At 47.6% G+C, this 25528-nt stretch overlaps 1 long non-coding RNA gene across 3 annotated transcripts in view; it reads left to right on the top strand.

The window, feature by feature from the left end:
• Positions 1-25528, top strand: part of LOC141923933 (uncharacterized) — a 40456-nt gene that overhangs the window by 3028 nt on the left and 11900 nt on the right. For 2 of the 3 annotated variants that reach the window (XR_012623431.1, XR_012623433.1), the window contains 3 exons: positions 2475-2644; positions 3862-4124; positions 4325-4435. This is a non-coding gene — a long non-coding RNA (uncharacterized LOC141923933). Of the gene's footprint in view, positions 1-2474; positions 2645-3861; positions 4125-4324; positions 4436-6127; positions 6260-25528 lie in introns of those variants that run through there. The other variant, XR_012623432.1, reaches the window with a different exon arrangement.

The raw sequence follows: 25528 nt of genomic DNA, 5'->3' as shown, positions 1-25528 counted from the left end.
TTGAGACATAATCTTCCACACCTAGACATTTCTGGATTTACCCAGTGAACTAAAAGTGGAGGAGCTGGTAGTGGTGATAGCAACACACATTCACTGAGTGTTTTTTTTCCTTGAAATGCATACTCACAACACTTTTTACTTAAAGAACAGGAGAAAGAAAACCCCCCCAAACCACCCCCCCACCCCACCCCCCCCCCCCCAGGCATGTCAGTTTTTAAAATATGGCCATTCTATTCCTGGATTGTTTTTTTAGTGCTGCACCATTAAATGCAGAAGTCTTTTCCACTTCCCTTTCCCCTCTCCCCTTCCTGCAGCAATATACAGATGGACCTTAGAGAGAGAGAGAGAGAGAGGGGAAAGGTGCCCTGTTGATTCTTGTGAAGATGTTGCTTTTGTTCTTTCTTTGTTACTAGATTATGAGATGAAAACAGATGTTTCTTCTCTTTACAACGCACCGTATGGCCTGTCTAAACATAAGGAACACAGCACTTCTGCAGACAGTGCTAAGTCTCATCAAGGCTGGAGTCATCTTTATCATGAGGCAGTTGCATTGTGGTAGATACTTTGATGAAATCTGCATCCAAAGTCTTGCAACATCACGGTTCAGAATTTAGTTGGCTTCTGTTTCCCTTACAAAACGTGTAATTTCCAATATTCTCTAAAATTATTAAATGACTGAATGAATGAAGGGTGGGGGACATATGTGTTCGTCTTTCCTGCACACAAAACAAACGCATGTCCATTTGTTCAGAAAAATAGTTTGCTAGAGATCTATCTACCAGCCAGTGGCTCACATGTAGGGAATACCTTTTGCAGGGGATTAAGTGCTTTATCTTGTGAGTGAAAATGTAGAGTGAAAGCAGACAATAGATTTTGCTTTTTAATCCAGGTAATGTTTGTTGTTGAGATTTTGTTACAGTCATTTGTAGGTTGGGATCCTCTGTTTTCAAGTTTCTAATAGAGCAGCTGTGGCTGCCTGACATAGGAAAGAGCTCTCCTTGGGCAGAAGAGAGGAGTACGGGAGCGGGCCCTGGTTTTGTGACTAGGAATGCTGAGGACACAGGGATATTGGCAGATGGGAAACACTGAGTATCGCTTGGCCAGAGACATGGGCGCACTGGGAGGAAAAATCCAAGTCCAAATTAATACGCTCGTTTAAACAGTTAAAGCCTTGAAAGCATTCACACTAACAGTCAATCATGTTTCTCATTTAGCAGTTGTGTTTCTCCACAGGACGTTCCTGAAAGTTTGCAGGGAAATAGCTTTGGCTTTTATTTAAAGCTATTTTTTTTTTTGCTAACAAAAATAACCTTTATGCTTTTCTCTTGCTTTGGCGTAAGTCTGGAAAATCTTGACTCCTGAGCACCAGATGGGTTAATGCAATAACATTTCTTACCGAAACAGCTGATAGTGGCCAGGTGCTATCTGACTAGTGCTCGATGCCAGTGACCCTCTCCCCTCATCTCAGTGTTTTCGGATGGCAGTCATACGGCCCCGGAGGCCATGCCATAGTGGCTAATTTGCTGCCCAAGGCATCTGCTCCTTGGCAAGCTCCGTGGGCATCTGCATAGGTGGCTCATAGCTTTTCTTTCTGTCACAGGGCCAGGTACCTGGGGGCACAGCGGGGGACCTGCTTTGCTGTTTTTTTCTTTTCTTTTGGGTTTCTGGAGCTTCCTGAATAAACCGAGAGGCGTTTTCTTTATAAGGAATTGGCTGTACATCCCATATGTCCTTCTATTGTTCATGCTGGGATAATCTGCACTGAAACAGGATCTTTGTTTCCGGCACCCCTGTCTCTCTCCCTGTACGCAGGCTGAAGTCATAACCCTCTCCGGGCGTCCTTAACGTTGGTTACTCTAGAAGCAATTGTGTTTTTGTAGACAGCTGTTTATAATTTCAGGTCTATGAGGGAATGAGTGACAAATTTAAAGAAACAAAGCTACTTGGGAGACTTTTACCCTATTTGCTGGAAAGAAGTAAGGAAAGTTTGGGGAAAATAAAACAGCTGGAAGGCAGGGAGGCATCACAAGAAGTGGGTTGTTGCAAAATGAACCTTATAAGGGAATAGCTGCTTGGTCTCACCAAATTTAGAGGACTAGACGTAGAAAGGCATAGTAGATAATTGCGTTTTGCACCAGCTTGAGGCAGGAAGCAGGATGAAACAGTTTTGCAGCTCTTGTAATAAGCTATGAGGTGGATAAACCATGTGCTATTTGTTTTTTTTTTAAGGAATGGAAAAAAGAAGTCTCCCCCTCTTGTCATTCACCAGCAGGATGGCAGCATTCACCTTCCCCCCCTCCCGTTCCTCAGGCTCATCTTCTGTCAAACACCTCTCCTCCCCGCTTCCGAGGCTCAGCTCCCCTTGTTTTCACCACAGGTTACACACAGTCCCTCCCAGTCCTTCCAGTGAGGTGATGGGTGGACGTTGGGGTTGTGTGCTTAATGGTTTTTATCTGTTGCTCTTTGCTTCCTAGTGAGTGTTCCTGTGGGCTTCCCAGTGTTGCTCCCTGGTGTGGGACCTTCACAGGCTGCAGTTCCTCAGGGGTGTCCCTGCCCCAGTGTGCGTTGCCTTCTTGAAGAGTGCGTCTCCAGCCGTGCCCCCCAACATTGTCTCCCTCCACGTTCGCCTAATGCTTCTCTTCACGTAAGTCCTCACATATCTTCTCTGTATTTTTCCTGCATCTCTTCACCTGTCTCCAAACTCATCTCCTCACTTAGCTCCTCTCCTCATGGCTGCCATTCACGCTTAAATATGTTGGAGTGGAGGCACCATGTGCTCCTTTGGTCGGAGTTTTGGCTCACTGTGGGCCACAGGGGGCAGCCATGACTGGCCCAGGGCAGTTCATGGCCTCCTCCCACACAGGTCACCCCCACAGCCCCTGCCACTTAAACCCTGCCAGTTTTGCCCAATTTACCTCCTTTTTCTCTCTGCCCAACAACCTGCCCATCTCCTGAAGTGCACTGCTGGCTTCTGTCTCTAGGTTATCCCAGGATTTACTTGCAAGCAACACTACTCTTAAAACATAGGTGATTATCTTGTATGAATTACATACTAGAAAAAATATAGTTCTTTTCCCCCGTCAAACCTGTGTTCCTGGAATCACATGATTAAACTTTCACTATATTTTTAATGCAAACTCATAACCCTTGTGCTTAAAGAGAAAATCTTGAAAATATAAACTCTAGAAGGCAAATAAAAAAAGAAATACGGGAATTATTTTCGTCTCTTAGCTTTTGGAGCCAATTCATAATGTGTAAGCCCTAAGGGTTTGCAATACCATGGAAGGAGCTGCTTCTCTGTTGTGTCCATATCTGCAAAACTATAATAACCTCTGTAATTCTTTTGTGTTACATCCCTACCAAATATGTTAGTTTACATTTCAGCACATTTTTGTCTGCTTAGGTCACAGCCTACAGTGCTCTACAAATTACTAGTTGAATAGATACATGCACAGTGGTAAGAATGGACTTGCTGCAAAGCATGGTCTGCGGCAATGAAGAAAAATCTGGATTTAAAAGAAAAACTGCCACTGATGTTGCCCTTTATAGAGAGTATCATGGGAAATGAAAATGCTCAGAATCTCTGAAAGTATAAGCTCTTAATTTTGAGTCTCTTCTGCGAGACATTTTTCTTAAGAAATACCTAGCTCTGCATTTTCCCCCATAATGCTATCTTCACCTTCCTTCAGCAAGTTCAAAAATTTCTTAATGTGCTTGTCAAGCCTAACTCAGCTGTACCTCATTCAGGGAGATATCACTCCCATAGTTTAATAACTTCAAGACAGCCAATCCTGTCCTATTTTAATGCTAAAAGCTATTTACATCAGAAACCATTGACCAAGAAACTAATTTCCATTCCAGGGATGACCACAGCTACACTTTAGACTTCCTGCAGAGATGGGTCTTTTAAATCCGCATTTTGCCCTCGAGATTTTTATCACATGTTGAAGCCTTGACCATCCAAACAGTATAGACCTAAAGTTTACATGCTGTAGCAATGTATGTAACTGTAGCAGTGTGTAAGGGAGGAGAAATGCACCAGGCTGCTTACTACTGCTCCTTTTTCTGGATAGAAAAGCACCATCACTCAGCTTGGGACCTTGCAGGAGAACATCAACACAAGGGTAAGTCTTCATGAATAAACATGATATTGTCAGATTTTTCCCTGCTCTTCCTCGGGGGGTTATTATGACTATACCTGTGGAAGCAGGCTCTGGACAAGGAGGGTTTGCTTTCCTTTATTCACTACTCAAAACCAACTTGGGGGGATAGGTAGTTGTGATAGCCACAGGGGTGTGGCAGCCTCACCTTGTGTTTCTCTTAGGATCCTCCATACGCCTTCAAATGGCAACACAAGCCCTTCCTGCAGGTGTGAGGGGAGATTTGGAAAGATAGATGTGAAGGCATGGAGAAGGGCAGCTGGATCAGAACTCAGGTAAGCTGCTGCAAGACCGCTTTTGACCCAGTTCCAGCGCATTCACCCAGTGAGATCCATCTGTGTAGTTCTTTTGGATGTGTGGAGAGGGAAGTCAGGCTTGAAGCTTAAGCCTGGAGCTGTGTGCAAGTAAGCAAGGTGCGTTTCTGAAGGGTGGAGAAACCACCTTGAAAGGTTATGTATGAAAATGTAGGTGTCCAGGGCTAAATTAGCCACTGCTGGCCAAGGCTAAATGCATTTTAAGGTGTTCTTAAAATTGAGATGTTTGATTTGACATGGTTTAATGAATTTGTGTGTCCTCAGTCTACTGTGAACTGACTTAATACCAGTACAATTCTGAGGTATAAACAAGACCTAAAAGAAGAAAACAAAAATCTCAATAGATTCTTAGTCTTTACTTAGTCAGGAATTATTTCCTCTGTGCAGTAGGTGTGGTCTGTTACAGAACTACAGAGCAGCGGAAAAAGCTTTTCAAATATGAAGGCTGAAGGGGGGGGGCATACTGTCCTGAGTATTACATGCCCTGACAAACAGATCATTAGTTCCAGCTTCTGGAGTCAATTAAATATGGAAAATAATCTGGGTGCTCATGTAAAAACAGAAAAAAAAGTATGCAAGGGCATGCTTTGGAAACTTTGGGAAGTTGAAGTCAGACTTGCAACTTCTGAAGCCCTGATTCATGGTTCCTGAATGTGTGGGATTGCTGATGTGGTCAAAGATTTGACCCTTAAAGCATGAAAGGCAAGTCACCTCCCGGGGGACTCTGTCATGAGGCATGTCTTGCTTGTGCAGCATATTGGAAGCCCAGAAGCTCCACATTCCCAATGTATGCATGTGTGTGGGGAGAGGTGTCCCCATTTTGTTAATTCTTTTTTAACACCTTGATAGCTATCAAAGCACTGGTTTCTACCTCACTCCTTCCTCACTGCCTGTCTTCCGTGTAGACCTTGCAGCAACACGCTATTATTTTGTCCCCAGTTTTGGGACTTGGCTGCAGATGTCACCTGGCTCTTCCACGTTCTTGCTGATGTCCAGGCTATTCCCAAGGAGTAGTCATCAGAGGAGGACTTTACTAAATGACTAATCCAAGATCAAACAGCGGGGCAGTAGCGGAGGCAGGAACTGAAATCAGGTCTTCTGACTCAAGTTTCTCTTGGCTGCAGTCCCCGGGTTACACGGCAGAACTCATTTGTGCTGGAAGTTTCAGCAGTCGCTGAGACAAAACTTCATTTTCTTTCCCTGAGATACCATATCTGTGTCATCCTGTTCTCTGCCTACTAGGAAGCAGCTTCTTAGCATTTGACTTTAAAAAGGGAAGGCGAGCAGGAGCTGTTTCTAAGTGGTTACACTCTTTTGATCGATGAGAGAGGTGAGCCAGAGTGTGTTCCAGTGACCTCCTGCTATATAAAAGCTTGGCCTGCTTGACAGGACTTCTGGCTGCTGAGTAGCTGTGAGTCACAGCCTTTACCGCTTGGATTCGATGCGGATTTTTACATCAGACGCTGCGGAAACGAGGTGGCCTCTCAAATATTTGCATTGCTTGGCAAGCTAGGGTAAACGGGGGTGGATTCAGGAAGTTCTGGCAAGGGCAAGCACAGCTGGTGTTAAGGTCTTTGCAGGGCTCCTTTGTGTGTGTGCGTGTGTGTGTGTGTGTTTGTAGGAAAATAGTGAGGCCCCTTGATTTTTTTCCAGCCAGGGTTCCTGGGAAAGGATGAGTAATCTGGAGATTTCCTGTGACTTTTGGAGCGAAGAAAAAAAAAACACATCGCCTTTTGGGGAAATCTTCTTGGATCTTCCACCATCCCACTTTCTTCCCTGAGCGGCACAGAAAGCTGTCTCGGCTGGTCTCGGTGCAGCTTTGTTTATCGCTGCTCGGTGGCTGGTGGATACTGCTCAAGAGCAACGCGAGCTGTGCTCTGCAAATCACTGTTCTCTGCCCTCGTTTGCCTGGAAAGCCCAGGATCTGAACCGTACCCTTCCCACAGCCTCCTTGTGTGTGTCCTTCGGGAGTGAAACTCCGCGGTGGGCGCGCGTACCGGCGGTTGAGGTGTGCCTGGCCTGGGATGCTGGGAGCGTTTCCCTTTCATGTCTGAGAGCATCAGCTCTGCGAGGGAGGGACTGTGTGGCCACGGAGGTTTTTTTGCACAGCACCTAGCATGGCTGGCTTCGGGTTCACGACTGAGTCAGCTGGGTGCTGCTGCGCTGCAAATGAGTCAATAGTAATGACAGAAGAGATGGGGGGGTTTCCTGTTGGCTGAGGAAGAAAGGAGTGAGGTACCTCAACTCTGAGCTTATTACTATTTATTATTTGACTTGCAATACTGCCTGCAGGCTGCCCTCAGGGATAAGGGCTCTGTCGCGCGAGGCACGTGCACGCAGCAAAGGCAGAGCCGTTCCCCACCCTGAAAAAGGGCGTTCTCCAACTGAGCTCAAGCTCAAACTGAGTTGTTTGAGCTCTTTGAGAGCAGGGACACTGTGATGATACAGGGACCAGAGGGTAAAGCGAGGGGTGTTGCTGCAACTCCACTCATAGGGAGTTTAGACATCAGGCGTATGTCCAAAGGACCTGCTTCTATTATTTCTAGATGCTCGTCACCACTATTTGGCCACAACTTTCTCTAACTAGTATTTCTCGATGTGTGCTTAGCCATTTTACGTTCTGAGTGCTTTACAAATATTATGTAATTAGGAAAATAACTCTCTATTTGCACAGGCAATTGCACAACCACATGTTCAAAATTCAGCCTTTGGAAATGTAGCCTCAACTGAAATTTCCTTATCTGCTCCTAACTCTCCCAGCTGCTCTTCCCAAAATAATTTTTAATCCCCTCAACCCCATAACTGACTGTGATGATGGTAATAAAATGAATACAGCCCGGGCAGATAAACTGCTTGCCTCTGCAGTGCAAAATAAATGGAAAGTAAGGGCTGGTAGGAAGTACATGTTTTGAATTCCAGCGTCAGTCCATTTGCTAAATATGCTGGCCTTTAGTAGAAGAAAATCAGTGCAAAACAAACAGCCGCATCCCCCAGCGCCTCATCTCCAGTTGCTGACGACAGAACCGAGGGCTCAGAAACAACCCACGTAGTTGCTTCACTTTCTCACAAGCCTCAGTGTTGTGCCAGGCTGGGGCCAGGGAAGGATTTAACCTGGACGAAGTGTGAGCCATTGGCACAAAGCTCGAGACTTATCTCCCTACCCAAATCCAGGGTATTTTTGTTTGTGTTTCCCCCCCACACCACCCTCTCTCAAAGGTTAAACGGTTCCCACAGGGTGCAAGAAAGGGTTATTGAAAGCAGCAGGTCCACTTTTGAATATTGCACTTCTGGTAAATCTCTGATCCAGCATCTAGTGGTTAACCACTGATACAGGAAATGACATTTAACGTTTTATCACTCAGCCAGAAATGGAAGAACAAGGCAAGTCTGTATGTGGTGAAGATGGATCATTGCCTGCTACCTTCCCCTTAAAGGCATATCATGCCATTTAAAAGGAAATGTTTTTCAAGCCGGGGCTTTTTTCTCTCTTTGTGTACCTTTCTGCTTAAGGCAGACCAAAAACCTGGAAAACAAATCCTCTTCTTCCCCCCTCCCCGAGGTTTTGCCTGTTAAAATAGGGGTGATGGCCTTATAAACAACTTAAATCCTCTTTCCTGCTCTTTTGTGTCTTTTGGAAGTGTATCCCAGGCCCTGGAGGAAGCTGGGGGGGATGCGGAGCCGGGGAGGGGGGGAAGAACCGGGAATGGAAAATTCAGGTTTCAGTAGGTGGCACTCTGGCTCAGGGCTCAGCCTGTCCCTGGCATGATGGGCTGCGTTTGGTGGAGGCAATCGGGAGCAAATGTGCTAAAACGGCAAAGGAAGAAAAGAAAAAAGTAAAAAAAAAAAAAAAAAATCAGAATACAGGGCCGGAACTTCAGCAAGTATAAATTGTTGTGGTTTATTGATTTCAGTGTAGCTGCATTGGTTTACAGCGACGAGCACCTGCCTATTGTCAGCACAGGCGAACCGCAGCGGCCGTGCTCGCTGTCTGAGCGGCTAAAACTTCGTCTGGTTACAGAGTGCATATTCAGGAAGCAAGCAAGCAAGCTCCAAAATTAAATCCTGTGTCACAGTCCAACTAAATCTCAAGTCTGCCAAATCTGCCTATATAAATTCTAACAGTTTCAGATGTTTTCATCATACATACCGGGGTGAAAAAAAAAAAAAAAAAAAAAAAAAGCAGCAGTGAGGCACTTTCCTTCTGCAAATAGGATATGTGGGCAAATACTTTGTTTTTTTTAGCTGTTCCGGAGGCCATTTTCACCTAATGACACAGTGTGAGACATTTTCCAAAGAAAGAGCTTCACAGATTGCCAAAACTTTCCTGGAAGTGAGCACATTAGAAAGCAACATCTTAAAGGTGGGCCAGCCCTCCTGATCTGTGGGGCTGTGTAACATGATTTTCATGTGCCCAAGAGCCACAGGAAGCGAATGCTTGAGAGAGCTGGTGGCCAGCAGCAGAGACCTCCATGAGAAGTTCAAAGGCTACCGATGAGGGCAGCTCTCCAGAAGTCCTGCTGCTCTCTGGCTTGGCTGGAAGTGAAGCTGGATGATGGGGTGAGCACTTGGATGCTGGAAAGCTGGCTTGCTCCATCCCGCGGCAAGGATCTTGGAGCCCACTAGCCAAAACCGACTAGCACAACCCTCCTGTAGTTTAAGCACTGTCTGGCTCATACTGCTGGAGAGCCATCCTTGGAACATCACACTGGTAGATCAGACAGAGGAAATAAAAATGTCTGTAACCTAGAGACAAGCTCAGATTTGTGTTCAGGTGGAGGTTCACTGTGAACTGGAAATGGAGAGTGAGGATCTGTGGTAAAACAGTCAGTGGACATCAAAAATGGGTAAAAGAGAAAAGTGTAGTTCCAGCTCTCAGCATGCTCGCTGTTCAGTTGGAGTGTAGGTTCTTCAGCCTGCTGCTAATTTTCCTTTTCGGTTGCGGAAACTTGCTTGAATGCAGAATGCAAAGTGGGAAAGCTGTGGAAACTGCTTGGAGCGTGCGGATGAGGGCCCTGCAGAAACACACGTGTGTCAGCCACAAAGAGTGAAGATGCACGTGCGCTCATGGAACCAGATTCTCAGCCCATAACGCAGCATGTTTTTGATACCGTTGTGATGTATTTTGTGCATCCGAGAGCCTGCCCTGCTAAGGTGTCCTGGTCTGTGTAGAAAAATCTCTTCTCTCCAGCCTTGCAAAGCAGTTGGGCGCAGGTCCTGCCAGAAAGTCTGCAGAGACTTGAGCAGGTCTTTGGCTTTTCTGAATGTTTGCCTGCAAACATCGACTGGCAGGATCAGAGCCTTGAGCTACGCCTTGGGAAGTGCTACTATTTATCTCTGCACTTGATTGCACCCAATTACTTGCTAAGAACACGTTCTTTGAAAAAAGATCGGGAGCTGGATCTTTCTCTCATTGTGACTCTGCCAGCTGCCGTCCCCAAAGCTATTTTTAATCAGACAAGCTTCCCCGTCCCTGCCAAAAAAACTCGTAACAATTAATAACAATAAAATGAAGGTAGTCTGGATAAATGAATCGTGCTGGCTCTATAAATCAGCAGCAAAGGCTGCTAGGGAAGATCAGCGCTGCATCATTAATGTGCCGTCTTCCATTTTGCTATAGCCTCGGTCTCCTGGTTCACGCTCGGTCCCTGCGCGTTGTGCTGCCGGCCTCCGTGCTGCCTGTCGCAGGTAGGCTGGCAGATGGGCACAAGCACCTCCGCACAGCGTGTTGCTTTGATCCATCTCGTTGCGGATGTGAGGTGGGTATAAATGCTCCCTCTTACGTGCCCATCATGTTGCCCTGCTAAGTTCCTTAATTCTGGGAGCAGCAAGTTGACAAGAGAGCTGCACCCAAAGTTGGCTTGGTGGTTGGGTTAAGTCTCGGCACTGTCATGGGGCAGCCACTGGGGTGATTATTTGCCTGCGGGCATGTGCGTCCCTGTGCTGTGATCCTGGCAAAAGCTAAGTTTTGTTGGGCTGGATCGGAGCGTGGCCTCCGAGGACAGGCTGCCCAGGCCGTTTCAGGCAGTGATCCCATTAAGCAGTAGGTGGTACTGTGCACTCTGCCAGCGAGATGCGGAGCTGACGGAGGTTTCCCCGCCCGGGTGCAAGCTCTTGCCTTGCCCACGTGAGGTAACAAAACATTTCCTGGCAATTTTATTGAAAAAAAAAAGAAAAAAGCATAGGGGCGCCAGTCTGAAGGTACTGTCCTGGCTGAGTCCCAGGCTGGGTGTCTGTATTTGGTTTGCTTCCGTATAGACTTCTTCCTGCTGGACAACATATTTCTCCTCAACCCCAGCTCCAAACTGTTTGATAACGTTGCTCTTCGGCTGTTATGCCCTACTGCAGAGCTGGAGGCGTCCACTGGTGGGGAGCTGCACAGTTTCAAGGGTTCTGGAAGGAAAGATAAATAGGAAACGGAAAAAGAGGAGGAAAAGATAGGAAAGAAGTAAATGAACAAATAACCCCACCACCTCCAGCACAAAACCAGTCCCCCAGGAGCGTGTGACTGTTACACAGTCAGCGAGGATTGTTTTCCCATGTCCCATGGGGTGGCATGATTGTCTCCTGGGGGAAAAAAAAAGCAGTGAAACTGCTCTGTCGACACCTCAGCCAGCAAGGGCACTGCGGAGATCACCTGGAAGAGCATGAAAGGGACAGCAGAAGGACCGAGGAGAGCCCGGGCGGCCCTGGGGGAAAGGAAAGGAGAAAGCTAGCTCCTGTTTTGCTTGCCTGTAAATCTCACATCCTTAGGATCCTTTTTCTCAGCGTGCCTGTGAAATTGAACCAAAAGTGGTGTCATTTCTGAACTTGCCGCTGGCGGTGGCCATCTTGCTGCAAAAAGCTGTTTGGCCGGCCATGAGGAAGCACAATGCGAGAGCCTCAAGCAAGCCTTGCCTCCTCCAGGCTCTGAGACTTGTGCAGCTAGCAACAAACAGAAGGGAATACATATGTTTTGCTCAGATGCTTTCTTTTACAGGTGGAAATCTCTTCCTAAAAAACCCAAAACAAAACAAAAACAAAACCCACAAATCAACAAAGCCACTACTTTGTGCTTGCTTCTGAAAATAATTGCCAAGGTGATGTTCACAGGACCCTGGCAGGTGATAAAGTTGAGGTGGGTGGCAAGATGCAAGTAATGGTGCTCATCTAATAGGCCCCTTTTGCAAAGCAGCAAAAATCCCTCCGTGCCTGCCAGTGGGGGAAGCAGCTACCTCTGAAACCGTGTACTCAGAAAACTCTTACTTTGTTCTCCTACCCAGAGTTTCTTATTGTAATCTATGACACAAGTACAGATCTATTTCAGACAGTGGTTTTAACTTAAATGGGTGAGTATCCAGATATTTTCCACTGGAAGTATAGTGCTGTGCACACTAAAATGGAGTTGCTTCTTCTGGACCACTCTGAAGCCACCTGTGTACCTCCCCCAGCCTCAGCCAGACGGTAGCCACCAAGGTAGTGTACATCTGCGCTGCTGGGTCTGCAGGGTGGAACAATTTCAGGGCTGGCCCTGAAGAGACTGCGCTGCAAATCTGCCAGTGCGTGGCCATGTGGATCTCCTGCCACCCAGGTTATTTCATTAGCATCTCAGCAGCGCGTTGCCACTTCTACACTGCTAGCAGGAACCAAATGAAAGCTAGTTTGAGTATACGTGTACAGCTGACAAATTGCACCGTAGTCCTACTAAGCATGTATTTTGCTCTGTGCCTGTGCATAATCTCACCTTAAAGGTAGCACTTGTTTGCATGAAATGAAGTAATACATGAATGGTTTTCAGGCTGGAGACTTAGTGTTGTAATTATTCTGAGGCATGGTCTCTACAGTTAAGGTGCTGAGCACAAAGGCATGCCAGCCTGGCCAAGTCCTCTGCTTACATGTGACAAAATGTCCTTTTATTTATTGCGAGTTGGAGAGGGACCTGGGGTGTTGATTGCCAGCTGGCTGAACAGGAGCCAGCAGTGTGCCCAAGTGTCCAAGAAGGACAATGGCATCCTGGCTTGTATCAGCACTAGTGTGGCCAGCAGGGACAGGGAAGGGATCTGACCCCTGGACTCGGCACTGGTGAGGCCGCACCTCGATGAGTGTGTTCAGTTTTGGGCCCCTCACTCCAAAAAGGCCATTGAATGACTCGAGCGTGTCCAGAGAAGGGCAACGGAGCTGGTGCAGGGTCTGGAGCACAGGTCTGATGGGGAGCGGCTGAGGGAACTGGGGAGGTTTAGTCTGGAGAAGAGGAGGCTGAGGGGAGACCTCATGGCCCTCTACAACTCCCTGAAAGGAGGGTGCAGAGAGGGGGGATGAGTCTCTTGAGCCAAGGAACCAGCGCCGGGACAAGAGGGAATGGCCTCAAGCTGCGCCAGGGCAGGGTCAGACTGGCTCTTAGGAAGGATTTCTTTGCAGAAGGGGTTGTTGGGCGTTGGAATGGGCTGCCCAGGGCAGGGGGGGAGTCCCCATCCCTGGAGGGGTTGAAGAGTCGGGTTGACCCAGCGCTGAGGAATGTGGTGGAGTTGAGAATGGTCAGTGTGAGGTTAATGGTTGGACTGGAGGATCTTCAAGGGCTTTTCCAACCTAGATGATTCTGTGATTTTATTAGTAAGATGGTGTTCCAGAAAGGGAGAAACAGATACACTATGTTCTTCGCTGAATGCTTTGGTGTCATCTGTTGGCAGAGGTGCTCAGAAGACCTCAAAATACTAATCCCAAAAGGAATGTGACATGACCGAGGTTGCCTGTATGTTTTAAGAGATGAAAACACTTTTTTGGGAGAGTCGTGGAAGGTAAGCTGGTCTGATTTGGCCTCGCTTTGCATGACTGGCACTGCACAAGCTCTGCACACGCATGCACAGAGGCTGTTGAAGTGAGTGTGCGGGCTCTGCATGGCTCCTCCTTTGGGGAGTCTCAGCTCTCCTCATCAGGTGTGAAATTCACACCATCCCCATTCAAATTAGCCCCCAGATGGTCATCTCGGCTGAAAGGTCACGGCCAGCCTGCAACACCAGGGCTGGACTGTGCTAATGTGGTGGTCTGGCAGCAGGCTGGCGTGGAGTGGGTGTGTAATCACATACCATGGGCTTCAGTGATAAATTCAGGCTGACTTAACATGTTCTGCAGGGAACATCCAGTTTTTATTCCTAAACTTTTTATTGTAAATTCATGGAAATGAGCTCTATCGACATGAGTGTCTTTACGCTGTTATAACAGCAGCCTTAGAGGGGACAGCGGTGGCTTCCCTGTTCCAAACAGAATAAGCAGCACTTCAGTGAAACCGGGGGGTGATGGATGACTGCTGTGACTTGCAGTTGGGATGCAGCCTCTTAAACAGTTTGTGAGCCCTTTAGTGGTTTTAGAAACCTGAGTTTTAGAAAATAAGCAGAGCAGTAGAGGAGGAGTAGAGCTAGATGATGTGTGTTGTCTCTTAAACAATCTGAGTTTTAGAAAACAAGCAGAGCAGTAGAGGAGGAGTAGAGCTAGAGGATATGTGTTGTACAAATGTAGTCATTCACTGCAGGTGTCTAGGTGTTCTGATGGTTTGTGTACATATACTTATTAATTTTTATACAAGAAGTGAAAGACACAACAATGCTGCACTGGGGAAGGCTGTGAACACCCTTATAGACAGGAAAGTGATATGAAGCAATTCAAGAGAGATTAAAGAATGGTTGGAAAACAACAATGCAAGTTCCAACTTGGAGAAATGCAAACTGGAGAAAAACAACTTGAAACTCAAATATGCAGCAAGAATAAATGGTGTTGAGGAGATTGAGGAATGATAGCGGCTAGCTGATTGGAAGTGATATTTCTCAAGCTGCAGAAGTGGGCAATGCGTGGGAAGGCACCCTCTTACATGTGGGAAGGCAGAGCATGTGGAATATTGCCCTGAGTCCTGGGTACTGCACTTCTAGGCAGACAGAGGCATGCTGGAAGGCATTCAACAACAGCAACCAAAACAAAAAAAAGGGAGGGAGGTTGTCTGTGAATGTGCTTTCCCATAATTTTTCTCCATAAATTAGTCAAAAGATGACAAAGAGGGAATGCAGTAACTGTCGCCAGTGTTAGAAAAAAGTAAATGCTAAACAGATTTACTTAAGGCTGTATGCAGGGGGATAATCAGGAGTAATGGGAGTGCAGCAAGAAAAGGAACATTTAACTGAATATCAAAAATCTCCTTGATGGAGAGATGTGCAATGCCCTGCAAGGAAGTGGTGGAAACTTCATCCCTTGGGGACATCTAACACTTGACCACACAAAGCACTAGGAAGTTTATTAGAGGAAATGACTGCATTGGATAGGCGGGGGAAGTATGATACAAAAGATCACTTTCAATTTATCTGAATGTATGATATGAACGGAAAAATATGTACCAGGATGTTTGTGATTTCCACATTCAACAGTCTTAAGCTGCCTTCCATTTATAGTGATGATAGACTAATTTATTCCCAGGTTGCTCTGTTTTCCACTCTACCAACTGTACCTTTCTTAATTCATGCTGTGAAGCAGTAACCTTAGAGCACAGAGGAATGGGAGGCTTTTTCTCAGAATAAGCAATAGTTTTGATGGAAATTCTCACTTTCTGGCTGGATAATGCCAAAACACAGGGCAGAAGGTTGTCATATTGGTTCTGTGGGTGTCGTCTCAGTGGGGTGCTCCTTCTACGTTGGGAAGAAGATCGACATTCTGCGAAGAGGCACGTGGCTTTTGTAAGGTCCCACGTGGCTTATGCGAGCCTTTTGCAGTTGCCATTTAGATTGGCTGCCAGAATATGGAATTTCTTCCCTGGTTATTTAACCGGCATGCTTAAAATCTTGCTATCCACACAAAAAGACACAAAGGTATACACACCCCCAAAAAAAGTTGACAGCCACAATGTGGCTCCCACCTGTGCAAGCACTTTCCCTTCCCGCTGGGCGCTGGTGGCTGGGGGGGGTTACAGCAAGCACTGCCTTCCTGCAGGCTCCGAAGGCTTTTATTGTTGCCTGGTTATTTGCAGATCAGGTGGTCAAGCTGTAGCTTCAGAGCAACAGGAGCTAACCAGGGAGGGGGGAAAAACAGATGTAAATGTGTGCCTGGATGTGCTGAAAACCCAGCCTTGCTGCCGAGCAGCTCCTCGAGCGAGTGGTGTCCCATTGCTGCAGCACTGGTTTAACCCTGTGCTCATTAGCCTTGACAGTCTCTCTTGACAGCATGCCCTCTCTATAATCTAAAGCTGTGCTTGGAAGATAAGGGCTTTGTGTACTGGTTATAAACAGCGAGGCTGGAGTGGAAAATCACAGGGCTGGAAGTCAGAGAGCAGCTTTGCGGCTACATTGAGAAAGCCTCATAAAGGGTGAGGGCTCCTTCTCTTGGCACATTCAAAGCAGCTTCTCCTTCAATCTCTCCTAAGGCGTTAGTGCTTTTTGTTCTGCCCCCACCTCCACAAGTCCTTGTGCTGAAAGGTTTTTCTTGTTTTCTTCTGGAGTCAGTTTGGATGCATTGTCCTCTCCCAAAGGCTTTGTACTTTCGACAAACCAAGGTGCTTGTATACCATTGCTGAGGGGGAGGGAAAATAGCAGGGCGGGAGGAAAAACACTTACCCTGGGAAACCTTTAAGAATCTTGTTTGTTTTTTTTTTTCTTTATCAGAGCAAAGACTGATTGTCTTTTGAAATGTCCATAGTTTCGATGATATTTGTCTTCTTGCACCTTTTAATTGGTTTGGAAGATTTCCATGTTTATTCATTACTGGAGTATTGAGAGCTCCCCCACCACCCTTCTCACTCTGTATTGTCAGATCTTGGGGGAAGGCTGGACTTGGGGGGTTCTCCTTCATTAAAATAAAAAGGAAAATCTAATGTTTCCACTTCTACATGGGTGAAATGAAAAGAGCTGCAAGTGGTTCTCAGTAAAGGATAGGGGTGTGTTTGGTCAGTTCAAAACAGGTTATTTGCCTTTGGCACAAGAATATTATCTAATAGCCTTGGAACTCATCTAAAGAAATTGCAGTAAAAATAAAGACATCAGCTGTGAAAGGGTGCACAGCCTCTGAGCTTCCTACCCCTCTGTCCTCCAGCCTTTGTGTTGTCCCAGATTAATATACCTTTTCACTCACCCAAATGCTTGGGGGTTTTCAGTGGGCTTGTCAAGGCAAGCAGTGTGAAAAATATGGGAAGCTAGAGAATAGGTTCCCAACCAGTGTCCTGTTTGGAGCAATATTTTATGACCCTAAAGCAGATGCAGTGTCTTACTCCGTTCAGCTCTGTCCTCGGTGAGCACATACTAAGTGTTACAAGAGCAGCTGTAGCCCAGGACCTGGTGAGGACGTAGGAAATAAAGCAGAGGAAATATTAGAGGTATACCCAGGTGCGCAGATGGTCTGGGGAGGTCCCCAGAGTGGGGGGAATTAAAGTAGCAAGCTGTTCATCTTTGATTCAGCTGTCTCGCTGGACATCCAGGCTGTTTTCCATTCCCAGGGCTTCTGCCCGCATCGTCTCTCAAATCCAGTGTCCCCTTGTCCGTCAGCCAGCACAGTGAAAACCTAGACGCGGGCCCTTGGTATTGCCACCCTTCCTTCACTGCTGTTGCAGTAGCCTGGGTGCCTGCGACGCTGATCCTTCTAAACAACGTGGTGCTAAAGCCTTCTTTTTTGGTTCACTGCTTTGACCACCACATTGCTCATCTCTTTGCTTCCTTCTGCTGGACGAGTCCTCCCCGCTTTTGCTTTTCAGGTCCCTCAGAGTCGCCTGATCCTGCCCTTCTCGTGTAACAGATCTATCCCCCATGGCCCTTTTTCAAAAGTGACCTGGTTCTCACAGCCCAAAGCCCCATTCTGGCTGGGAGATGCTCCCCCAGACATCTGCAAAACCATTTTCCTCTCCTTTGGATCTCTGAAAAGCTGCCACTCCCCGCACCCCACTGGTGCCTACCAGGTATGCCAGGAGCTGAGGCTGCCTGGTCACAGGCAGATAGCTTCCTTGTGTTACTGATACCTTGTCCTTCCCTCTCTCCTTTGCATGGGCCTAAACAAAAGTGAGATTGTGCAGAGGATATTCACGTGGCTTCATTAATTTCAGGCTACTAAATTAGGTGGAGCGAGTTAGGCTCCCTGCAGAGTCAATAAAGGAAGACGACATCTAATAAACCTCCTAAGTTGTCCTGTACTTCTCCACTGACTGCAAGGGAGCTTATTTATCTAACTTAGGTAATAAAAATATCCCCCTGAGCCTCCTTCCCCTTCTCTATGTCCAGCTCCTTCTCTGAGAAAGAAAGTGTTGGGGAATTGTGTGTGTAGCAGAGAAGGAAAGGCAGGTGCAGATATGAAGGGGGCAAGGAGGAGAGAAACTGATGGGAGATGAGGATGAGGAGACTGGGGTGATGTGGATAGGAAAGGAAGAACAGGCGATGAGGTGGTAGGGAGGAAGCAGAGATCCTGAGGCAGAAATGAGGTAGAAGTGGAGGAAAGAGAAATAAAGAAGAAACACCAAAGGAAACGAGGAGAAGAGAGCAGCAGGAGGAAATAAGATGTTCATCAGAGAAGCGTTTGTAAGTGGGCAGGCAGGTAGAAGCTACCATGAAAGAAAGATGCATTTGAAGTGATACCAAATGAGAATGTGGAAGAGAAGGGCCAGCGGCAATGCTAAAAAGGTTGGGGAGAAGACCCTAAAGAGAGACAAATTCAGAGAAGAGGGTGGGTTCAGGAAACAAATGCTGTCAATGTTTTCAGGAATGACACTGTGCCAGAGGAAGGTTTTAGTTGAACCCAGCAACAGAAATGTTCAGAAAGGAAAAAAAAAAAAAAAAAAAAGAAAAGCAGAAATAAGTGGAGGACAAATGAACAGAGGAAAGGCACTAAAAGAAGAGTAGGCACAGAGAGCAAGGGTCTCAGCTTGCTGCCTTGGAGCCTTTCCAGGGACTTTAGCAGGAGCAGGTTGGGCCCTGGGGCATTTGAAATGACTATTACACAGAACTTCAGCCAAAACTCGTTCTCATAACTCCTATGTAAAAATTAGATATCTTCAAAGCTGCTCTGGAGACGTATGTATGCAGCCCCAACCCTGCCAATCCCTGTACTATAAAATCCTAGATGATTACTGCTCTCCCTGCAGACTGAGTTGGATTTGTGCTCTCCAAATATGTAAACACTCGCTGTTTGGGTTGCACCTTGCCACTGCAAATAGAACCACTGACCTACAAAGTTCGGCAGCTTAACTCTCAGTAAAATCGATGCAGATCAAGATGTCGCAGAGTTGGGCCCAAGACTGCTCCCTGGGGAAGCTTCTGCGCAAAAGTCTTTTAGATGGAGTCCATGCGAAGCAGCGGTTTCCAGCTGGGATGGTCCCTGTACTTTCTTAATTAGTGAATTTTTGATCAGTGATTTTTGAAGGCTGTTCCCTGCCAGGCTGTTATCACCCTTTCTTTCCTCCATCTTCTTTCCTCCCAAAGAATGACCACAGTGCCTCTGAAAGCAAACAAAGCACAGGACAGGTTTGGCAGGACCTTTCAAAAGGAAAATATTCCCTCTCCGTCTGAGTGGTTATGAATAATGATCTCTGTAGCACATTTAGTTCAGACTTCAAAGCCTTCGTCTCTGAGGTTGTGTCAAAGCTGATTTGAAACACAGACTGACATAAGTGAAAGAACTTGCAGGAAATACAATTCTTGCCCAGAACAGATTGTCAGAGTACCTATGGCCACCTGGGTTAAGCTGCTTTTTATAAATGATTAGATTTCTTTTCTTAACACCCTCTCTGGCTCTCTGTCTGTCGTTCCTCTTCCACAGGGAAGCGTGGCTTTTTAACACTGCCTGCGACAAAGGCAGAGGGTGCAAAGCTGCTGAGCATCTTCAGAAATGGTCCCTCTGCAGCACCGTCAGCGCCTGCGGCTGGAGCCCAGCCTGGTGCAGCTCCCCTGGGCACCGCCGTCCCGGTGCGATGACCCTGCCAACTGCCTTTCCACGGGCTGCAGCAGATTTGCCTGCCTATCGAGCTGCGTTTGATGAAGATCAGAGTCAAAAGCAAGGCTAGATGAAATCTGCTCAGCTCATTTCTGTACCCCGCCCTCTGTAAAGCACTCAGCCTCTCGCCCTTCCCCCTCCTCACAAGGAGAGAGCTCTTGTGGTTAAACCTTTGCTAAACCAAGATGCAAACTGCTCGGATGCCAGGGTGATGAACGTGAAACAAAAAGCACATGAAAGCAACCACCCAGCAGTCCTGCCACAGCTGGATGGAGCCCAGTTGTTGTTAGGCTAACTACCCGGGCATGACGTTGCCCTTTCCAAACTCTGGCAGCATATGCTCCTTCTCCAAGCCAAATACGGCCGCCTCCATCCACTTGGAAAAAAAAAAACCCTCAACAAGCAAAACGCCACAAGTAGACGTTGCAGGCAGTTGATGCAGAATGTTCTAGTGTCCACCTTGCTCCTAGAAAAGCAGGAAGTGTTGTTGAATCTTCTTTCTGGTTTATTTTGGCCACAGACTGATGGCACGTGGTCTACATTTACCTCTGTTTGCTGCGGCTTTCTGACAGGGTGGTGAACACACAGGCCGTGGTAACCTGGGGTTGCTGAGCATGGTCAGCACTCACCTCGCAGCACGGTGAGAGCCCACGGACAAAATGGGCTCCTTGTTCAACTTCAGTTCATATCTGCTCTTTGGCAAAACCTCACGGTGTCTGCTCTAAACCGACTGCTTTTGTGCTGGGTATGTGTATGCACATCTAGGTGGCCCGTAGCAAGTGTGGAGCAATTTTAGTATTTCTAGGCTCGAGAAGAAATGCCTCAAATCAGGGTGATTAAAAAAAACAGCAGAGGACAACAGGCAGCCTCCAAAATCCTAAGAGGGGTTTTGGTGGATTTTTGTAGAGGTAGAAACTGGGATGGATTCTGCCAGGAACTGCTGAGGCTGAACTCTGCATTTAACTCAGCGGCTGCCTTGGATGAGGGGTGCGGACCCAGATTTTGGAAAAATGTGCTGAATTTGCGTGCCTCCATTTTTGGATGCCAGCAACCTGTTTTTGCAGAGGCACCGAGTTGTTTTTTTGATCTCAGTAGGAGTTCTGGGTGCATAATACTCATGCAAATCAGGCTGCGGGTATCTGAAGTCAGGCAGCCAAAAACACAGGCGCCCCAAATTTGCAGGCTGCTTATTATGTAAACGCAGCTCAAAAATCTCTCCGCATTTCATTTTCCCATGTTGATAATGCTGTGACTCTAAAACATTCCTCAAATGGACTCTGGGAAGAGCGTTAAGCGATCTTTTAGCAGGAGAAAAAAGCATCCCAGTCAGTGACAGCCACACAGTGTATTATTGACCAGGAAATCATGGATCAAAAGGCCTAGAGTTTATTGCTGACTCTCCTTGCCCATCCTATGTCCCTGAACATATCGAGTCGTTTCTCTGTGGTTCTGGTTGTCTACACCAAAAATACTTATTCTGAAGACATGCTACGAGCTGTTCTCAGTGTTTGCAAAACCCAGTGGAGAGGTGACCATGTTTTTGCTCAGTGGCTAAGCTGAATGTTTCTGGGAGAAGTGCTGGTTCAAGGCAAAGAAGATCAGGATTTTTTTCTCAAGAAGATCAGGATTTTTTTCCCCTAGAAGAATTAAGAAAGAAACCCAAATATTTATTATTTTGAAATGCCATATGTGATCCAGAGTGGTATAATCTCTTTCTTACTCCTATTATTTAATATCTTCCTTTTAGAAATTTAGGTCAATCTTTAAATGAAAATTTCCATCCTGAAGTGAAAAAGCCAAAAAGTTTCCATTTGACACTTCTGGAACAAACGGTTTTCGAGTATGCCAGACTAAACTTTTTCAACGCTATAATATTTTTCCTGCTTTCTTTCAGCTGGAACTATTTCCTTCACTTGACCTGAACTTGCAGTTCTTGTCAGTCCATCTGAAATGCCATTTTCCCAGAAAATACAGCATTTGCAAAAATACTTCATCCAGCTGAACCCAGGCAGAGGATTTTAGTCTCATCGAGTTGGTTACTGATTTGTAAACTGGCCGGCAGCCTGTAGCCTGCTAGCCAAGTTGCCAAATTGTTCTTTATTTCTATTGAATGAACGTCTAGGAACTCCAGTGAGTAAGCAGGGCCCTGCTTTATTAGGCACCACACATCCATGTAAAGCCAAGCTTACCCGCGTTGCAAAGAGCGTATTTCTACCAAGTAATGAAATCAGCTGGAACAAAAAGGTATTTGTGGGCTGCAAATAAACTAGAAGCTTCTGCTGAAAAGATAATCGAGAGACTATGTGCCTTGTCCAAAGGCATTGAAAGCAACGGGAGCCTAAGGGTGAGAGACTGGGAGGTAACGTGAGCTACGTTTGGATGCTGGCTTGGTATTTTGTTCACGGATAACACGCAGCGAGAGTGCTGGGGAGCTCCTGTGCAGCCCTCCAGCAGGAATCTCTTTCCTGGCTTCAGAGCAGTGTTATTGTTCTCCTTAACTCCCTCACTGGAAATTTGGTGCCGGTGATAGAAAAGTTTGGACATAGAAACGCGATTAATTAAATGCCCCTTTTGCAGTTTCTTTTCTGTTGTGTTTCTGAGGCAGAAAATAAAAGTGGGAATTGGTGGTGCTGATGGGGAATTTCCAAGTGGATTTTTCTGGGCTGGTCCAAGGGTTGACATAGCGCTTAGGGATACGGTGTAGTTCAGAACTGTCAATGTTAGGTTAATGGTTGGACTAGGTGATCTTTTTCCAGCCTAGATGATTCTGTGGTTCTGTGAAGGCAGGAGCCTGCAGCATGCGGGTCGGAAAGGCTGGGCATCGGACAGCACACCTGGGCTGCCCAAAGTGCTGGTGGAAACCCGCCTCACGCACCCTAAGATGCCACCGAGGTTGAGGCACTGCTGCAGCGCAGTCGCACTGTGGCAGACTCCCTTTTTTTCTGATGGAAACAAAATCCATGGGAAGCTTTCCATGGGGGGTGCCACTGGCACGCAGGTACCCCCTGGCCCCAGGCGGGGCGGCTGGGAGAGCCCCGCTCTGCGGTGTGCACAAGGAAGGAAGGAGCTGACGGAACCTGTTCTGGCAGGCTGCGAGGGGGAGAGTGCTCGAAGCACCTCAGCTGCACCGATGTCCTCACTCGCCCAGGGTGGGATGTCTCCCGTGCCTCCTTGAGGCAGCAGCCACAGTTCTGGAGCTGGGGGCTCAGCGAGGCAGGGGAGAGGAGCCTGGCGTGGCACAGTCCTCTCTGAAAGTACCAACCTGCTGGCTGTGCCCAGGAAGACGTTCCTCTTCCCCACCCTCGCTCAGCCGCCGCTCTACCTCCAAAAAAGCAGCTAAAGGAGGCGCAGCCCTGGGCATTGCAGTCCCTCATGGGTGCGCAGGCCTTTCTGGCGTGGCTTCTCCTCCAAAGAGAGGGAACCCACCCCAGAGAGGGTTGACTGGGCTCCTGGGGCAAGGCCTGCTGCTCAGGATGGTTTCAGAGGTTGCAACATGGAGCTGGGCTATGAGGAAGCCGAGATTACCACGGCATGTCCTCCTCTGCCCCGCTGTGCAGTCGGTTTCCCTCCAGGCGCTGTGTGAGAAAGTGAGCGTGGATTTAATTGCTGTGGTGGCACAACATCCAGATGTTTTGAATACTTCTGTAGATTCCTCCTTGTTTGTGATGTGGTTGGGGTTGCTGGCAGCAAGGTGGGGAGCATTTTACTTTGTGTCAGAGGGAAGTGATAACCCGCTGTGATAGACGGGCGTCTGCTGCTCGCTGGAGCCGCCGCTGCTGCCGCCAGCAGTGCTGGGTGGGGGTACGTTGGAGCTGGCGAGGTGCAGGACCCTAGAGCCCCCTTGGCGAGGTGGGGATGGTCTGGTGCAGGGAGGGCAGCTCAAGGGTGAAGGCTGCTGGGCTCAGCCCTGGGCTGGGGGCTGGAAGTGGAGGCACCACGAGCAGCGAGCGAGGGCTTTTGCCCAGTTCAGCTCCACCTCATCACAGCTGTAGCTCTGGGACAAAGATCTCGCACATGTTTGATCCTGAACAAAACCTGACTTTGGTCAGGACACCAGATGCAAATCTCCTTCCTGGGGGGTCCTGGATGCAGAGCTGAGACTAAACGTTGCTTCTCTGGCCTCACCTCCAGCTGGACCTAGCCAATGCATCCCACTCCCCTGGCAGTCCCTGGCAGTCCGCACCCAGCCCGCGGCCCCATGCCACCGGAGTTACTGACTCCAGTTAGACCCCAAGAGTATGAACTTCCAGCCCTGCAGTTCAGCTACTGATAACTGAAACTCCTGGGAAGTTCTGAGGTCTGTGGACAGGGTAGCAGTGGGAGCTAGAGTATGCTTTATGTAGGTGTGCAGGACAGGTCCGAGTAATACCCAGCATTAAAAGAGTGACAGCATGAAACAAAATTAAGCTACTGTTTGAAATATTTGCTGCAACTGGTTATGGAGGATTATGCAGGCAGTCTTTGTCTGGAACACGCATCCCAAGACACAGCTCAGCTCGCAGATGAAGCACCTCTTCTAGCCAAGGATGTTGCTTTGGAAGGGCTCTGCCTGCACCTGCCTGAATGTCTGGAGATGAACTGTCACTTACTGCCTTCAGTCTGTCTGACAAGTGCCACGCACGGATCTTAGCTGGGCTCTCATGCTGACGTCTGCTGACGTCTGGTGTGTTCAGTTTTGGGCCCCTCACTCCAAAAAGGCCATTGAATGACTCGAGCGTGTCCAGAGAAGGGCAACGGAGCTGGTGCAGGGTCTGGAGCACAGGTCTGATGGGGAGCGGCTGAGGGAACTGGGGGGGTTTAGTGTGGAGAAGAGGAGGCTGAGGGGAGACCTCATGGCCCTCTACAACTCCCTGAAAGGAGGGTGCAGAGAGGGGGGAGGAGTCTCTTGAGCCAAGGAACAAGCGACAGGACAAGAGGGAATGGCCTCAAGCTGCGCCAGAGCAGGGTTAGACTGGCTTAAATTAGGAAGTATTTCTTTGCAGAAGGGGTTGTTGGGCGTTGGAATGGGCTGCCCAGGGCAGGGGGGGAGTCCCCATCCCTGGAGGGGTTGAAGAGTCGGGTTGACCCAGCGCTGAGGGATCTGGTGGAGTTGAGAACGGTCAGTGTGAGGTTCATGGTTGGACTGGAGGAGCTTCAAGGTCTTTTCCAACCAAGATGATTCTGGGATTCTGTGATTCTTTTTGTGCTTCTGTGTGCAATGGCAGTAATGGTTGTTGCAGTTCCCATCTTGGGTCAGGTGTTTGATGAATGTCAATCTGGTTTCATTCTTGCTGTGCCAGTTTATCACACGGAGTTACAGGGCCCTGCTTCCTGGGAAGGTACTTTGGGGAACCACACGCCAGCGTCGACAGAAGCAGAAGTCGTTGCAGACCTAGGCTGTGTTTTCCGCAATCTCCTTCTGCAGTGAGTGAGTGCAGCTGTAACTTTCAAAAAGCTCTTTCTCCTTGTATCTTTTTCTCATTGATGGAATAAACAGCCCCTGAGCATCCAGTTCTCCCTTCTTAAGGCTGGGAGATCAGCTCAGCATCAGTGGCTGTAGGGATCCCACTAGTACAGTTCCTCTCCCTATCAGCTGAACCGGTTCCCTGAAAGCTAGTCCAAAGATCATGCGGGAGGTGTTTTTTGGCTTGTTTTTTAAGACAAAAAATGTTTCTGCATTTTATATACATAGTCTAAGGGCCCACACAAAGAAAAATTTTCTAATTGTTCCTGATGCAATGTATTTGGCAGTCAGAAAAAATGTGGGTGGGGAGTACAACACCTATTGCAATATCCTTCTCACCTCCTTGTAGGGGGGAGGGAAGAGAATGAAAACAATTTGTCTTTGGCAAGTGCTTGTGCTTTTCTGTAGGTCTCAGAAGGGGAGACTGAAGTTGTTGACTATAAATGCAAGCAAAGGTCTGCACACCTAGTGTAATATCTGTGCAAAGGTGCAAAAACCCCCTGATCAGTCTGCAGAGTTAAATTAAACTAATGAACATGATACGTTTAGGGGACGAAACAGAGAGGAGGGACCAGGAGCCAGGACTATCTGGTTGCACTGTTGGCTTGGAAAAGTGATTAATCATGTGCTTGAATAAGTCAAATCCAAGAGGTGCTGGGGTGCACACCCGCAGAAATGCTCACGCCAGAGGC

The sequence above is a fragment of the Strix aluco genome, chromosome 5, assembly GCF_031877795.1.
Source record: "Strix aluco isolate bStrAlu1 chromosome 5, bStrAlu1.hap1, whole genome shotgun sequence".
Lineage (NCBI taxonomy): Eukaryota > Metazoa > Chordata > Aves > Strigiformes > Strigidae > Strix > Strix aluco.
The sequence above is the reverse complement of the archived record's forward strand: the minus strand, read 5'-3'. Positions and strand labels throughout refer to the sequence as shown.